Source organism: Coturnix japonica, chromosome 3, assembly GCF_054131305.1.
Source record: "Coturnix japonica strain WE chromosome 3, WE-NBRP24, whole genome shotgun sequence".
NCBI classification, from domain to species: domain Eukaryota; kingdom Metazoa; phylum Chordata; class Aves; order Galliformes; family Phasianidae; genus Coturnix; species Coturnix japonica.
The window spans coordinates 29,097,726-29,114,343 of record NC_140665.1 but is presented as its reverse complement, the minus strand read 5'-3'; the positions used below and the strand labels follow the sequence as shown (position 1 = coordinate 29,114,343).

The following is a 16,618-nucleotide window of genomic DNA, read 5'->3' as shown; positions in this document are numbered from 1 at the left end:
AATAACTGCACAGTGATACTGCTGTATCTTCAGAGGTTATTATTCCTCTTCTTGACTCAGTACTGACAAATGACCCAGAAAGAAGCATCTAAAGTAGTAAGCAAGTTCAGTGATAGCTTAGTCGGTAGCCCACAGTATTCCAGTAACAGGGCTGCCACTGAATGCCATTTCTTGTTGCCCATCATTCACTTACATGACAGCTATGAAAACCATGGTGTTTCCATTACTCCTCTCATACCTCCAAACTTGGATCCATTTACCAGTAACTTGGATCGAATCAGAGAGGAACTAATAGTAAATGGTTTAGAGCATCAGACTACTTAGAAACTGTAAACTGATGCTAAATTCCTCTGTTGAAAAACTTGATATAAATTTTAACTTTTCTGAAAGCTACAGATTTTCTATGGGAAAAACAGTCTGGGCATGCCAGCATTTTCAACTGGCTGTGTGTGAGATTTGCAACGGCAGTGCCTGGTTCTAAAACATGCAGTTTTTCATATCCTGTGCTCTTGTAAAGCAACAGAGAGGAACGAGGATGTTCTTTTTTTTTTTTTTTTTTTTTTTTCTTTTCTTTTTTTCATTTTGGAGGATTTTTTTTTTTTTTGTTACTTGTTTCTTTTTCTCTGAAATGAAGCTGCAAGTATTTCAACAGAGGAAAAAGACCCTGCAAAAATGTGAGGGTATGCACAATATCAGGAAATCATATTCAGGTAGTTGAATCCCCAGGATGGACCTATGTCTGGATTCTAAGCCATCTTGTGCTGAGGGGGCAATGTTCTAACCAAAAGCTTGTACATGAATAAGGAACTTATATCACTGTGATGCAACTTATTTTGGGAGGTAACAAGATCAGATAAACCTCTCTGTCCATGATAAGAACAGAACAAGGTATGAAACTCACTGGACTGGGAGCTTTAAATACTCAGGTACTACAAATTGCGCTGAAATGAGCATGTGAGGAGCTGGTAAACACCAGATGGAATAAATGTTTCTTTTGTCCAGTCCAGTTAAAAGCTGAAGCCAAAGTCAATACAAAGAGCTGAATTTAGTCATAAAACACCGCAGTCTAACTCAATGGCTTAGGTTTTTTCCACATTCCTTAGTAATGTTTTTATCATGAACAGCAAAGAGAGATTTCATTCAGCTTTCTTAAATAGTAACTACTTACAGTTTGAGGACCAATCACTAACTGCAACCTTCTAATAAATAACACTTGCTGAAAGGACATCACAGTAGTACCTTGTCATTTCTATGCAGAAAGTCACAATGTGGTGGTGGATCGGAAGAATCCCTTCAAATTCCTGTGAAGGAAGAATTAGAAAATTGTGGAAACATGATTTACTGAAGTATGATATAATAAATAATTAAAAAAAAAAATGAAGAAGAAAACACAATCCCTGGTATTAAAGATTCTGGGGGAGAAAAAAAGCTTGCAGACTGTGTGCTGTGTGCTCTGAATATACTGCAGCTTTTATAGAAAGAAGGTGGGTCTCATCTGAACATCCATCAGAAAGAAAAAAACAATACATTTCTGACAATTCTGACATGAAAGTCAGGAGGAGACATTTGAAACTATGCTAAACATTTGTGCTACACTATTTTCTTTAATTAAACTTTTATTTATTTTTTTTTTTCTTTATATTGCAATATTTGCAATTGTGTGAGTGGTCAGTAAAGACACAATGCAGGGTCCTTTCTCCCCATCCAAATCCAGCCTTGGTGATTCAGGCTACAAAGGCTGCAGTGTACTCATAGAATTTCCATATTCCAGGAGCAGCTGCCACATTGCGCCCTCTGCATTTGCTTCCAGACCCCAGGGATAAAGTCAGACCCAAAGCATGTCCAGCATTTTTTGTTACTGAGCTGAAAAGCCATAGGGAAATTGAAACAGCCTACCCAGATTTCAAATGGCAGTAAGTGAGTCCACAAGGAACCAAGGTAGCACACAACAGTTTTGTTACCCTTGCATGTTCTGTAAAGCGTAAAAGTGCCTGAATCTGAAATAAAACAGCTTAAAGTCTGTCATATTATGGTAGCAAATCATAACTATATAAATGCAATGAATCGATATTAATTAACTCTTGCATTCAGCATAAACATACTATATAACCACAATATTGCATGCTAGGGTTTTTGCTTACGTCCTTACTGTTTCAATACCGTGACTCAGCAGTGAATAATTCCTAGATTCTTTTCCAACTTCTCTGTGGTCTCACCACTGATGCATGTAGAACAACATGGGGAAAAGACAGTAGTGAGTTAGTTCAGCCCCAGACATTTACATAGCTCTGGACATTTCACTCCAAGCATCACCCACTGATGGGAACTGTGTTGCTAACAGTTTGGCCCTGGCATGCTGTTGCCAGCTAGAGGCATTTCTCAGGGACAGATGCTCCAATAGGACTCACAGTATGCTGGATTCACCTCTACATCAGCTCCTAATATCAAAACATAGTGGCTTGTTTGAGCCATGTCATCAGCTCTGTGAGCCATCAGGAATGAAGCAACCTGTCTTTCTCTCCTAGACTTTGTACGGATACCAGCAACAGCATATCCAAGAGTGAGAACAATACAACATTATGGTATGATGCACCCTTCCTCATATTGGATTTGAACCAGACAACCTTACCCAACAAACCCCTGACCAAGTATTACTTGTCCTGAGTCAAATCCCTAACGATTGGGCCCCTTCCTGAACTACAGTGCTGACTGGTGAGTTTTACTCCTCCTTCTATCCCCCTCAGCTTCATGACGAGTGTTCACAAACCTGGGCTGGGAGGATATGGTACAGATTCAGGTCAAGGCACCATATAATCCCATTTCTTTAGAGCTTTCAGCCAGAGCACTGAGGATCCTTCACAAACAAACATTTTTGAGATTTGTGTGTGGTTGTGATGTCTGTGAAGCAGGAATTTTGAGAAGCCTGTTATTTTTGGTAGACTGGAACAAATTTAACAAGTGAGGCAGTTTAAGACATCTCCCACTTTTCAGGTTACTTCAGTCTTTCAATGTTGTTTGACAGCTCATCTTCAGTAGATTTAATACTACCAGGTTTTAAAGTCATTTAGACAATTGCCTCAAGTTTTGAAACTAAACAAGGATTTCTTGCAACTGTGTTCTCTGTGGGTTTTAAAACTTCCTTGGTTTCAAGCCATTTACTCTGAGCACATTTTGGACATGTTGTTTCTTCCGGCTGTGATGACCAGACTAAATATTAGGTTGTACAATAACAGGAGCTCCAGGCAGAGACCAGGAAGAAGAGCAGCTGGAGTGACTGCTGCTGTTGATCAGCCACCCAGCTGCACTTGTTGGAGGCCTCTGTAGCCTTCAGCCCACATGGCAACCACAACCAACCTAAACTCACTTCCTGATTGTGAGGAAATCTTGCAGTGATATTTTCTATGCTTCTCTCGTGCCAAGACAACATGAGGACAATAGAAGTGCATTTAAAATAGCTTTTGAACAAAATATATACTTGAGTTTTTTGCAGAAAACAATTGAGAGAAACTGGCAAATGTACAAAACCTGAATTTCAGGAGAGCACATTTGAATCACAAAACTTAAAATCTACACGGATATCAAGATACTGCCAACAGCTTGTTTGATCCAGATAAGAACTACTGTACCTAGGCATTCCCTGGTATATCTCAGCTGTTTAGGTGCATATGTGTATATGTACATCTAAAACCTGCGACGTAGCTCATTCCAGCACTTAGAAAGTTCTTTCCAGTCCAACAGATGGGTGTCTATGTCTTCACCTTTATATCCTGCTCACGCCCATAAAGGACATCATAGAGAATGATTTATTGGCCTCATCTTTTGCAAGTGCTTTTTCACATGTTCAAAATCTCTGATTTCTTTCAGACAGGCTAAATTTATGCCCTTTATTTTCTATATAACTCTTATCATCTCTCCTGATCACTCCAATTTGTGACATCTGTCTAAGTCTAATTTCCCGGGCAATAAAGCCTCTAACAACATACTTCTTATTACTTGAGGTTGAAATATTTTTTCTTCATAACAAGATACATAAACATTAGTGCAGGAGGGCTGATACAATGTTTCTGTCAAATAAGATGTTAACTCCACAAAATTTCACTTCGATTCCATTTGCTCAACACATCAAAAGCCAGCAGAGATACATCAAAGATTACTGTCAGCACTATTTAAGGTATCTATGCTTTACATCAGAGGACTAGATGTTTATGTGGTGCTTATTTGTGGTTCTGTTACTGAACTGCTGTCTGGAGCAGGGTCTGTTCATTGATTTTCCATACCTCTGCATAACGCTGAGTGAAATGGGGTTAATAATACACAGATACAGCAAAGATTTGCTAGTGATTATGAGTATTTCCTTCAGCCTCATTCCTATGCAGCACTTGGGCATCTGTCAGTCAAAAATGTTGTGCAAGTGTTTGGCAACAGTGTGTTAACCGTCCTCTCATGCAGTAATAGCTATTGGCATTCTCAGCTGTAGTCTCTGTTTGTTTTACATAGTGATCAAAAGGCACATTGTATTGCCACCAAACTCTGAGTCACCCTCCCCATGGAACAATCGCCCTTTCTTTCCATTTGGGTGGAGATAGTGTATTTCTTACAAAGGGAGTGGTGCTCTCAATCCCAAATTCTCGATAATATGTAGCACTTTGAAGCGGATATTTGGTATTGAAGAGACAGTGAAAAGGAGGCTTATTGCGTACATGATGGTAAACTTGTCATTTCGCTACTACAATGACAGCAGCAGTTGAAATGTCTCTTTAAACCCTTTTTTCCCAAGGAGGGAGAGGAAAGGAGCTTCAGTATAGGTGGTGCTGCAGACTTTGCCAGAACATCATGCAGACCTCAGCTTCAGCAAAGGAAGAGAATAATGTCTTGGATTTTTGTTTTGTTTTGGTTTTGTTTTTCCCAGCCATGCTATCTGTGCTTTGCCTTGCTTTCCAGAGAGGACATCCTTCTGTGCAACCAATGGATCTTACTATTTAATAAGGTTAGGAAGTTACAGTGATATTGGGGTAATTTCCCTGACAGTGGCTGTGTAACCACTATGGGCCTGACAGTGGAAAGGAGGGGCAGGAGGGGACGGTGAAGACACTACCTACCTGCCCTGTACTAGAGGACAAGCTTAGACCACGAGGAGGACTGGGTTATCCTGCCACAGAGAAGGTCAAGCAAGGCTATGCAGCTGGATGCCACTTTCTTATGCTCCAGGATGAAAAGAAGGAAGGAGGAAGGAAGGGTTGGAAGGGACAGGGTTCAGGGCCAAGGCTTGGGCAGAAATCTGCCTCTGCTATCTTCTCATTACCATCCCATAGCTACTATAACTCTCCCTGCCCACTGGGCAGACAGAGGGAAGGGAGGAGGAGCTGAAGGAAAGCACGGGAGGTGCTGAGTGGCATATTAGGAATTTGCTGGAAGAGGTCAGTTGTACTGGAAGACATCTGGGCCCCAGAGAGTTAGTCATAATACAAAATTTCAAAATATTTACAACTCATGCTCCAAAAAGAAATGGCTTATGTCTGAGGGTGGAGAATGCTCTTCCCACCTCCTGCTTGCAAGACTAGTAGGGAACTGATGGAAAAGAGAAAATACCACTAGATTAATCTGTTTAAGTAAAGGTAATCACAGTAGCAAGTTTACTCAGGTGAGGCTTACTCTCTTACCTGCATCTGTGAGCTTGTCCAGGGTAGAGCTGGGTCTTAGCAGGGCACTGAAGTGGAGCAGTGTGTTGAAAGCTTGACTCTGAATTCAGTACGACTGTTGGGGATTTTCAGTAGGCTTTATAGCAAACCAGGAGATGATTACTAAGTGCCAAAAGATGGGCTTGCAGTGGGCTGTTGAATAAAGGGCTAATCTGCTATATTGTTAAAACTGTGAGAGTAGTTGAGCATGAGCAATGGGAACGATATGATATCAGTCAGTCTTACAGCAGGTCAAAATCTCTGCCTGTGTGAATCTGGCTACTAGTGCTGTATCATCACGGACTCAAAGGGATCCTCTCAGGGGCATTTCTGAGTAGACTTCTGTTGTGTGTTGTAGATAATTTGCCTGCCATAATCCTTGTATGAGTGTGGGGTGACTGACAGCCACCAGTTACCTGGATTTCTCATGGCTGCAAGAGACAAGTGACAGTATCACATTTGAGCTTTAAAGAAGGAAGGATTCTTGCCAGCCAGCCTGACTGCAAAAAAAGTCTTTGCTTGCCTCAGCCATGCATCAAGTCACTCTGACCTGTTACATTTCCATAAATATAATATAAGAAGGGAGGTAATTGCTCTAGCTAATGCTGCGGGAAATTACAGGTCAATTCATTAATCACGCTCATCAGTATAATATAACCTTTGGGGTATGCACTATTCTTTTGATTGTTCAGAGCACTGTCCTAAATCACTTAGCATTCAGGTCATGTTCCTGCAGATGGCAAGAACCAGCAAGTTCAGGCTAAATCCAGGGCTCTAAATATACTGTCTCTGTCAGTTATACTGACAGCTGTGAGGAAGTCAAAGCTTTGGTAGAATGGGCTCTAATATTCACACCAGAGCAAAACTAACCTGCAGGTAATGTCCAGATTAATGGATGCCAGGAGCCAGTGCCAGCTAATCTCATCTGAAGCAGGGATACAAGGTGGTGGAATGTCTGATGAATGTCTTCATGATCGATGTTCAGCTGTTCTTTAAAGAAATACAGATCTGAATTCTTGCTTCTGAAAAGCCTCCTTCAGTCCTGAAATACTAGGTAGAATAAAAGGACTTGTCACAATCAGAAACATCTGTTTGTAGGAGAAAAGAAAAAGTGTGCCAGGTTGACCCAGTGTGGGCTAACAGCAAGAGTCTGCTTGCCCTTGTCCTAGTGTATCAAAGAATCTGCTTTTTCAGAAGCAAGGGAAGCCCCTCAACGCCACTTCAAAGTATTGGGAGTCATTAGAAGAACAGAAGGTCCTCTGTAATGGCTCCTTTTTTCTCTTGGTGTTCCCTTCTCACTCTTTCCCCTCTTCGGCAAGTACTTCCAATTATTTTCATCTGTTTTGATTTTCTGATTAAGTTGAATAATAATATACTCACACACATATATATGTTAAAAAAAAAAGATTTAAAGATACTTACAGATGTTAAAGTGAACATTTTGGTGGGGAGAAGGAGTTTCTGGTGTTTTTGAAACTTTTCACTGTGGAGTCCTATGAATTTCCTTAAAGTCTGTGCACTAGGTGGGGTCAAATAATAACTTTTAGCCAGCTCCTGCTGTAGTCCCAGATACTGATACTCTCTTTAGGGCTTTTCTCCTGATTGGTGGATTTATCAGTGCATTGCATTTACAAGAGAAGGCACAACACTTAAGTTCGTTGCTGATACAGCTCTACTCGATTTCCTGTCCATTGATTCTATAGATCATGCAATCATTTGAGTTGGAAGGGACCTTTAAAGGCCATGTGGTCCAACTCCCCTGCAATGAACAGGGACTTCTACAGGTGCTAAGAGACCTGTTCAGTCTGACCTTGAATGACCCGGGGGATGGACCTCCACCACCTCTCTGGGTATGTAAACTATACCAGAAAAATGACACCTCATTTCTAGATCCACTTTGTTTGCATTAAGACTTTTGCAGCCACAGGTACTGTGGCTACACAGCATGACAGCCTAGATGTATTTTCAGGGTACACTGCAGGGAAAGAACTGAATGTATCAGTTGATTACAGTAGGAACAGGAGATACTGTATAGTATACTGTTATTGATATAACAGCAATAATATTGAATGTAATAGCATGAAGAGTTTATCGAAACAATTTTCCCTTGTTTTATATTTTAGAATGAAAAGGGAACTTTAAAGATGACGAGGCTTGGGAGAGATTCAGTCTTTTAAAGTATCTGTACATCCAGCTCCTTCTGTGCACACAGGAGAGGAATACAAAAAAGGCAACTACGCTGGCTAAGACACAGGCTTGTTTAGTCTAGCAAAATAAGAATCAATTAGTGCAGCAGGGACAGTTACTGTAGGTAAACACACTGGGACACAACAAAAGGAAAGGAAGAGAGCACTTAAACTGACAATGTTAGCACAATAAAAATAGGAAAGAAGTATCCGAGAATAAAGCTGTTTCTCTCCATTTTATATTTTGTTCCCAAATGAGAGAAATCCAGAATGCAATCTCCAATAGCAGAAAGGATAAAAAGGAAAAACTTAATTGCTTGGAAAAATGACCTTGATTAACTCTTCCAAAACAGCATTGCTTTACACATTATTAAGTTATTATTATTAAATTAATACACATTTGTAGGAGCAACAGCTGAGAGGGAACAAATACATAGTTTTTATGGGACCTGGTGACTTGTGGAACTCTATAACCATGAAGTAGTTGTACAGCAGTTACATTTTATTTGACCTGCCAGGTGGCAGGGAGGAGAACTTCCTAGCCTGAACACCGAAGGCAGGTAAACGTCCCTATTTCTAGAGGGAATAAATGAATATTCATTGTACAAGGAGTGGTTATTACAATTGATTCTAGAAATTTATTACAATATTCCACGCCTATTCTACTCCCCAAACTCCACCCCTAACTAATGGCCCCATATCATTCCCATTGTTCATGCCCAACTACTCTTACAGTTTTAACAATACAACAGATTAGCCCTTCATTCATTGCTGGATCCGAACGGCAAAAGAGTCGACAATGCATCTGTTCTGCCAAACCTTTTCTACATCAGACTATTAAGGTAAATTGCCTTTTCCATTTCTCTACTGCCAACACGATTCCCCAGGCACTGGCTCTGGTGAGATCATTAGCCTGAACAAGGTATCCCTCTCAGCAGAATTAAGTAACAACCTCCAAACATTCAGAAATCATGAGTCAGGCTTTCTAATGGCGCACAATTTATCTTTAAAAGGCCTTGTTAAATACATGTGTTTCTAATCTGATAAAACTTTAAATGCCATTTTACCGGTCTTCTGCATAAAAGATCGGGATAGATTAGGATATGGTTAATCCTTAGTGTGAAATTCTGACAGTGCTGCCGGCAATGGGAGCTCTGCTGGTAACTTCAATAGACCTTCTTTTACTTTCATCTCAGGATCTCTTGCTACTGGTGAATAAAAACCTCATTTGTGAATTACGGAGGAAAAAATAGTTTTCTTCCCTTGTAATTGAATAAATTGTTGACTAAAATGTCAATTTAAAAGGAACTGTTACTTTGTATAAAAACAGAAATAAAACTTCTCAGCTTCCCAGCTGTTAATAAAATTGAATTAAGTTACCCAAGACGTCACTTCTTAGATGCAATGGAAGCAGGATATATTTGGAGCATACTACAGACTAGCTAAAAAACAATCCAGGAGGCTTTTCTTTGATAAATAAGATGATGTTGTGACTCATTTTTAGTATGCCTTTTGGACTACCTCACTATGTAATTTGTTGGCCAGTGAACTGCCTTACCCATGGAAGCTCTAGTAATTAGTACAAGCTTACCAAAAGTCTTAGATCTTTTCTCTGGTGAAGCTCAGTGCTAAAATGAACATTCATATCCACTACTACTTCAATTCTGCAGAGGAGCCAGGAGCAAATAAATGTCCCATTGCAGCAGGGTCTTAAGAGAATGGTCTTAAAGTTGAAAAGAATTGGAGACTAGAAGATAGAGATAAGGATGAAGTCAACACAAATGATGTAACTAGCTGAGTGCCCACGTCTTATATCCATGACTCTTTGCTGTATGGATTATTTGCAAGTTTCTTGGTATTTCTGATGGCCTGAATAAGTAAGACATGGCCTTTTGGACAACTGAATGGAGTATCTCACACACTTATATTTGTATTTTTAGTTCAGAAAGATATTCACATCTACAAGGTGAAAGACTGTAGTGGATTGATTTTGGTAGTAATTCAGTTTCACAAATTCTTTATGGTCTGCAGATGGAAAATCAACGTGACAGAAAAGAAACAAGCTCTTGATGTATGTGGAACTCCTGTGAGTCATTAGAGAACCCAAATGCAAAGTCAGTTAGGAATGATGGTTGGGACACAGAATGGCACATGTCCCAAATTAAAATATAGCTGTAAAGATTGACAGGGTTTCCAAGAAAGTGGAAATACAGTTTTGTACTATTTGCTGATAGGACTGTGTGAAGTTCTGGTCACAGCAGTCTCAGACACAGATCTGGCAGCAATATGATGAGAAGGGTTAGAGAATACAATGAAACTGCAGTGTCAAATGATATATCAGGTAGTTTAAAGACAAATGCTTGCACCTCAGTTAAGATGCGACATTCTCCCAGGCCAAACAGGAAAACAAGTTGATTCAGTTAATTCCTATGGGACCTCAGTGCCTCTCTCTCTGACTCAGGATCATATAGCATCTCAACTAGTTGCCAATGGCCCAAGATGAAGGCTACTCTGAGGTGCTGAGAGACACTTTTGAGCTTTTCATGTTAGCTTATGTCTGTAAAAAGCAGAAGTAGAGGGAAAATGCTGAGCTTTCACACAAGGTTTTCTGCTCCTGCCCCAAAAGTATGGTCCAACCACAGTCTGCATATCATTTCTGGGTACTCCTTTTCTGTCTGGTGATTTTGAATAACCGAAGTGGTGGAGCTATTGACTGATGTGTTCCTGTATTTCTACAGAATGCCAGTAGAGGGCAAAGATAACTTCAGGCATTAGTGCGAAATAATACATTCCCATTTAGAGCCAAAAAACCTGCTTGTGTTGGGGGGAAAATGAAAATATAAATGGAGTTTAAGGGAACAAAAAAGATGGCCCAGGACTTGTTCTTTAGCTCTTTATCCTGTCATATTCCCAGATATTTCTAATTGACACAAGGAAGAAGTTCTCCACAGCTTGGGCTCAAGCCTCACTGTGTGTCATGGAAAGGGGCTGATGAGAGCACAGTCAACATTGGTCAACAATGAAACCAGAAAAGCCCCTCTGTCCTCAGCTTGCCATGCCTATGAATGGAACAGACCTTGCTGCTTGCTGTCTCTGCAGGGAACAGAGACCACTCTGTTGCACTGGTCCAGCCCTGAATTCTCCATCGGCTTTCTTTGCCTCTTTTCCTGAAAGGACTGCTTAAGACAGGCTACAAGGAAGGGTCTTTCAGCAGTGTCATGTGGTGGCTTGTGGCAGTTAAATGCAATACCCCCTTCCCTTTTCTTTCATGAGAAAGCTGAAATGTTTGAGTAAATACGTATTTTGGCTCTAGTCCGAAAATTGTAATTTGCTATAAACAATCTTTAAAGGCCGTGTGATCCAAATAACCCAAGAAAATAAGGCTCAAAAATGTAGATCTTATTTAAACCCTTTCCCTGCACAAATAAAGCATAAGTCATGAAGTATTTCAGATGTTCTCTCACATACCTTAGTAAAGCATCTTTTTCTCTCTTCTCACTGAAATTTCAAGTCACATTCTCAGATGGTTCATCAGTTCATTATAACATACTACTCTTATATATAATCACACCCTAGGTTTTCAAGAGGATTGTTTATTCTTCTGCTTCAGAAACAGATATACCTTAACTTTTTGCAGAATTGTAGAAGTCTGTAGACCTTTCATTAAAATTATATAAAAATAGAAATATATATATATATATATATAAACAGGGATAAAATTGGAAGTGAATGGTAAATAAGCTTCTTGTACTTTTTCCTCAGCAGACTGTTCTTAGAAAACTTCCCAATAGTCATGGGCTTTGCCAGTTCTCTCACTCACAAAATAAATGTTATTCTTTTGAGATACCAGTATATATAAAAGTACTACTTTTTATCTGTGCACCCTGTGCAAAGCATCTGTGCTTCGCTAGGAGCACAGCCCTTCATAGAATTTACTTCTTTTTTCTTTTCTTCCTTCTATTAAGCAGCAGGGTAAATGGGTAGGGATTTGATACACAGAAGTGAAATGTTACCAAATTCAGAATCCAGAGGACTGTAATTGAGACATGGCATTCACGAAGGCATGATAACTGAATGCACAGCACAAAAATATCATCTGACTCACAAAAATACATACATGCGGTTGAAGAGTGATGGAAAGTGAATAAAGAGTGGGAGGGAAAGGTAGGAAAGGAGGACAGACTGTTCAAGGAGAAGCTGTATGAAGAGAGAAATCCATGCTTCTTTGTGACACAGCAAAATCTGCCCTAACACTATGACATCCAAAAAGTCAGTGATAGAAAGAGGAAAGAGATAACGAACTAGAAAATTCCAAGCAACTTTGCTTTCCAGTGGCCTCCACAATAAACATTGCTTAGGGAATGGAACTATAATGGTGAAAAATCCTTTATTTATTTATTTATTTATTTATTTATTTTTCATTATTTACAAGGTTTCATTCTTTTTTATGCTAATACATTTGAACTATGTTAGGACAGCCAGGTAATTTTAGTAAGTAAGTAAGTAGACAACAGCGCTTAATTTCTGAGGTGCATGTAAGGGATTGCAGACAGTCAGTATACTGACTAATCCTAATTATACAATATAAAAATAGTGATACAGAAAGAGCGAATCAGATCTTCCTAGAAATTGAACCAGAATGCAGAAATGCATAACTGAAAGGGGTGTCAAGAGATTACTGAATCTGTCCTTCTGTACTGGGGTTGGTAAATGTAGCAAGACCACCCCTGAGAGCTGCATGCCTTAAACAGACTCAAATCGCACAATAGTTTGAAGTCTACATCTAGAAAATCTTACTGCTATTGCAGTTTGAAAATATTCTGCAGTACTCAGCTCAGTCCTGTTTACTGCAGTGTGGACTGATTTCTTAGTCTGCCTTTTTTGGGGGTCTTCAGGAAACAACTTAGACTCCTCTTAGCAAGCTTTAATAGACTTCTACTTGTCAGAAAAGTTATGCACACTACCATTTTCTTTTCCTTTTCTAGTCTGAATGAACATTTTCAGCCTTTTCTGCTTTTTTTCTCAAAGCTCATGCTTTCCTCAAACATTGTTCTTCTTGTTGCTGTGATACAGATTTCTCTCACTCTATGTAAATTTCCTTTATAATCTGGTAACCTGAGTCCATTTCGTACATATGCTACTTCTGCTTATATGTCCTAGAATAGCTCTCATTCTTTTGGAAGCTTTGTTTGGTGTTGGACCTCCCAGGTCCTTCCCCATACTAGTACTTCTGACCCAGTTATTCCAGATCTTTGATTTGATTTTAAATATCCTTAATGAATATGGGATTACTTTCTTGAGGTAGAAGGCTGAGATTTTAAGAATTTCCTGATCTGGGTTATATAATGACTCATGCTGGTTTTTATTTTCTTTTTCTTTTTTCCTGATTAGTCCTGTTTTTAGTTTCTTCCCATTTGTCTGATTCATTCTGTTTTTAGTTTCTTCCTATTTTGCTGCCCAGAGGCCTTAGCACCCAGGGCAGCCAAAAATTAAAATTAAGATGAGAACAGGAACTAATTATTTCTACTAGCTAATGAGGAAATAAAATGATCTTGAAATTAAACTTCAGAGAGTTGCATATTATACATAAGAATAATTACGCTACCTGGAAAATAAATCTGCCAAGGTGGGTGATAGAAGCATCACCAGTAGACCTCTCCAAGGCTAAGGCTAGCTGGCTCCTCACTGTCAGCACATGGTTGTAAAGGTTTGCTATCTGCAAAGAGACATAAGTTACAGAGGAAAGAGATCTGTCCATACTCTTTTGCCCTCCAAGACTACAAATAGCACTTAATAGGCAAAGGAAAACTGAAACTTGTATTAAGGATCCTGCCTAGGTTCTAGTCTGTCTCCTGTCTGATGAGTTGGGTGAACAGAGAAGCAGTGACAACAGATCAAATGCCTTATAGTCTGGAGCAACGAGGAACAAGCTCAGTAATCCTCAGTGGCCCTCCTGAAGACAGTTTTCTCTGCAAGAAAATGTTGTACACTTCTTATGAAGAGTATCCATATCAGTTCTTGTTTAAATTTCACACGCAGAAGGCCTTCAGTCAGAAGATGTAGGTTTAGCTCCCTTAAAGATCACTGTGCTAATCCAGTGGAAGATGAAATATCCCTCTCTACTGTTTGCTGCTAGTATGCATGTAGTTATTTTTGCTCCTCTAAACTTCTTACCCACCAGCTGGCATCCAGCAATGTGTCAGCTCTCCTTCCTTGAATATGTGTCTTTAGGCAATATGACACATCTCAGAGACTCAATACACAGAAATAACTGAAGAGAGGGCCTTCATCTCCAACAGGAGAAACGAGAGAAAGTGTCTTAAAGCTGCCACATTTCACCCTCACCCATGTTCTTCCTCTTTCCACTTAAATGTCAGCCATACCTAAGCATAATCCAAAGCAAAGCCTTGTTTAGCAGAACAGTTTTTTTCAGTCTGGAAAGTATGTAGAAAACATTAATTTAAAGTTAGCGAGGCTTCTTATTCCTCCTTGTGTGTGGCATCTATAGTGTACAGATGCTCAAGAGTGAGGGTTACTCACCTGTCAGAATCTAAGAATCATGGCATAATTGGGGTCAGAAGGGACAATAAAGATCATCCAGTTCCAATCCCCCGTGCTGTGTACAGGAACACTTTCCACTTAGACCAGGTTACCCAAAGCCCCATATAACCTGGCCTTGAAAACCCCAGGGATGAGGCATCCACAGATTCTCTGGGCAGCCTGTGCACATATGCCTCAGTGCACTCTGAGTGAAGAATTTCTTCTTGATGTCTAATCTAAATCTCTCTTTAAAGCCATTACCCCTTGTTTTACTACTATGTGCCCTTGTAACAAGTCCCTCCCCAGATTACCTGCAATTCTCTTTTAGGCCTTATCAGAGACTTGTTTTCTCCAAGATGAACAAGCCCAGCTCCCTTCAGCCTTTCTTCATAGGAGAGGCTTTAGGACTCTGATCATCTTCCTGGCCCTCCTCTGGACAAAATGATCAATTTCCTGCTTTTGCTGGGAGAGGCACAGCTGGATGCAGAAGTCAAAGTGGAGTCTCACAAGGGCTGAGTAGAAGTCACATCTTTCCCAGAGCTTTAGATGATGAAATGGCACTGTCTAGCCCTTTTTCTCATTTCCAAGGCTACATTTCTGTGCACAAACACAAATGACTTTGGTGATATTATTTATCCCCTGTACTTAAAGACCACTCCCCTACTTAAATTCCAGACATGTCAGTCAAGAGGAATAAAAATATGCAAACGCCAGTGGCAGCTCTTCCCAGCAAGTGACCCCTGATACTCACGATTTCTTCTTTCTCATCTGTAGTCAGTTGATTGGCCCCATCTAAAACTTTCCCTTTATGCTTCATGGCACCACAATACCACTGAAATAAACTATGGCACAAAATTCCAGTTACACCCATGCTATGAGCTTGTGCTTTCATGCATGACTTGGTTTCTATAAATTCCTTAATAACACAGATGGTACATCTATTGATGGAGGCTTCTGTGTGGATGTGACACAAGACCTCATTCCTGCTCTCCTATTGTTGTTCATGAGCCTCTTATATTCAGGTATTATGAAATACACAAACACTTCCTGATATTGACCTATGATTTTTGTCACAGTTTTGGCATTTATTGGAAATAACTGTAATTGGAATAGTAGCATGTATGGATTTCTCTAGTGCTTAAAAAAATTCCACTGTGGGAGCTTTCTGCACCCTAGAGACTCAAAGCGTAGGCAGTCTAGGTTATATCGGTTGCCATCTGGCTCAGTCCCACTCTTTGTTTTCAGTCTCTAGGCCATTATGTCTTTAGTAAATAATCAAACATATTTTGTTCTATTCCATTTCTTTTCTTCTGTTCAATTGTTGATTAGGAGCCAAGGGTTTATTTAAACAGGTGATAACTTTGTTGCTTACTTGGTGCTACCTGAACATAGTTTTAGGTCACATCCACACAACAAAAGCATTCATGTCGAGCAAGCCTAACACACAACAACAAAGTGAAGTGTTTCTAAGGCTTTGAAAGCCTCCTGTAGAGTGAGAGCTAAGCTTTTCCTGTGCGGAGACTTGCAGTAAAGAAACTGGGGAGGTAAAGATAATTGTGGTTGTGAAGTGGGACCGGGGAGCTTAGGTAACAGTGAAGCAAGAGGAAGGAGGAGAGGGGCGACATGGAGATGAAAAGGGGTAACTACAACAGCTCACCTTAGGCACATTCTCTTTCAAAAGCTGTTTTGAACCCCAGCCTCATTAACAAGATTATACAAGTGTTTAGACAGGGCTTGCTTAGCCCACTCAGTGGCCCACTCGGAGCTCTGCAATGAAGATCTACTCTTGATCTTTTTGGTTTGCATCACTGTGAGACTAAATCCACAGTTGATGATATAAAAAGCACAGCTGTAAATGTACAAATGCATTAACTTCTACACAAAAAAAAAAATGCTGTGAGCACTGAGCTGGGTGCCTGGATTGGTCAGACGCTGGCTGTCTCCTCTAACATGAGCAGCCTGGGTGCTGGTACTGTTTGAGCTGGGGAAATAAGTTCTACCTCCTGGCTGTCAGCCTGAATGCCAGGTGACTTCTATGACCACCCTGCAGGCAGCTATGATGTTCTAAGGGACACAGGAATTGTTACAAGATAGAGTAAAAGGAAAAGAGGAAAGGGAAAATGAAGACATGTATGCAAGGAGGAAAGTGGTGGGAGCCAAAGGATACAGGCAAAAGGCATGGAAGTCCTATCCTTACATAAAGAATGATTTGGG

The 16,618-nt window shown here is 40.1% G+C and overlaps 1 long non-coding RNA gene across 1 annotated transcript in view; it reads right to left on the bottom strand.

Annotated features, from left to right (window-relative positions):
- Nucleotides 1–15,010, bottom strand: part of LOC146761343 (uncharacterized) — a 47,643-nt gene extending 32,633 nt beyond the window's left edge. The window contains exons 1-4 of the long non-coding RNA XR_014944672.1: nt 14,716–15,010; nt 13,470–13,580; nt 5,661–6,728; nt 1,240–1,301 (exon numbers count right to left, since the gene is read on the bottom strand). This is a non-coding gene — a long non-coding RNA (uncharacterized LOC146761343). The remainder of the gene's footprint in view (nt 1–1,239; nt 1,302–5,660; nt 6,729–13,469; nt 13,581–14,715) is intronic.
- Nucleotides 15,011–16,618: the final 1,608 nt, after the last annotated feature.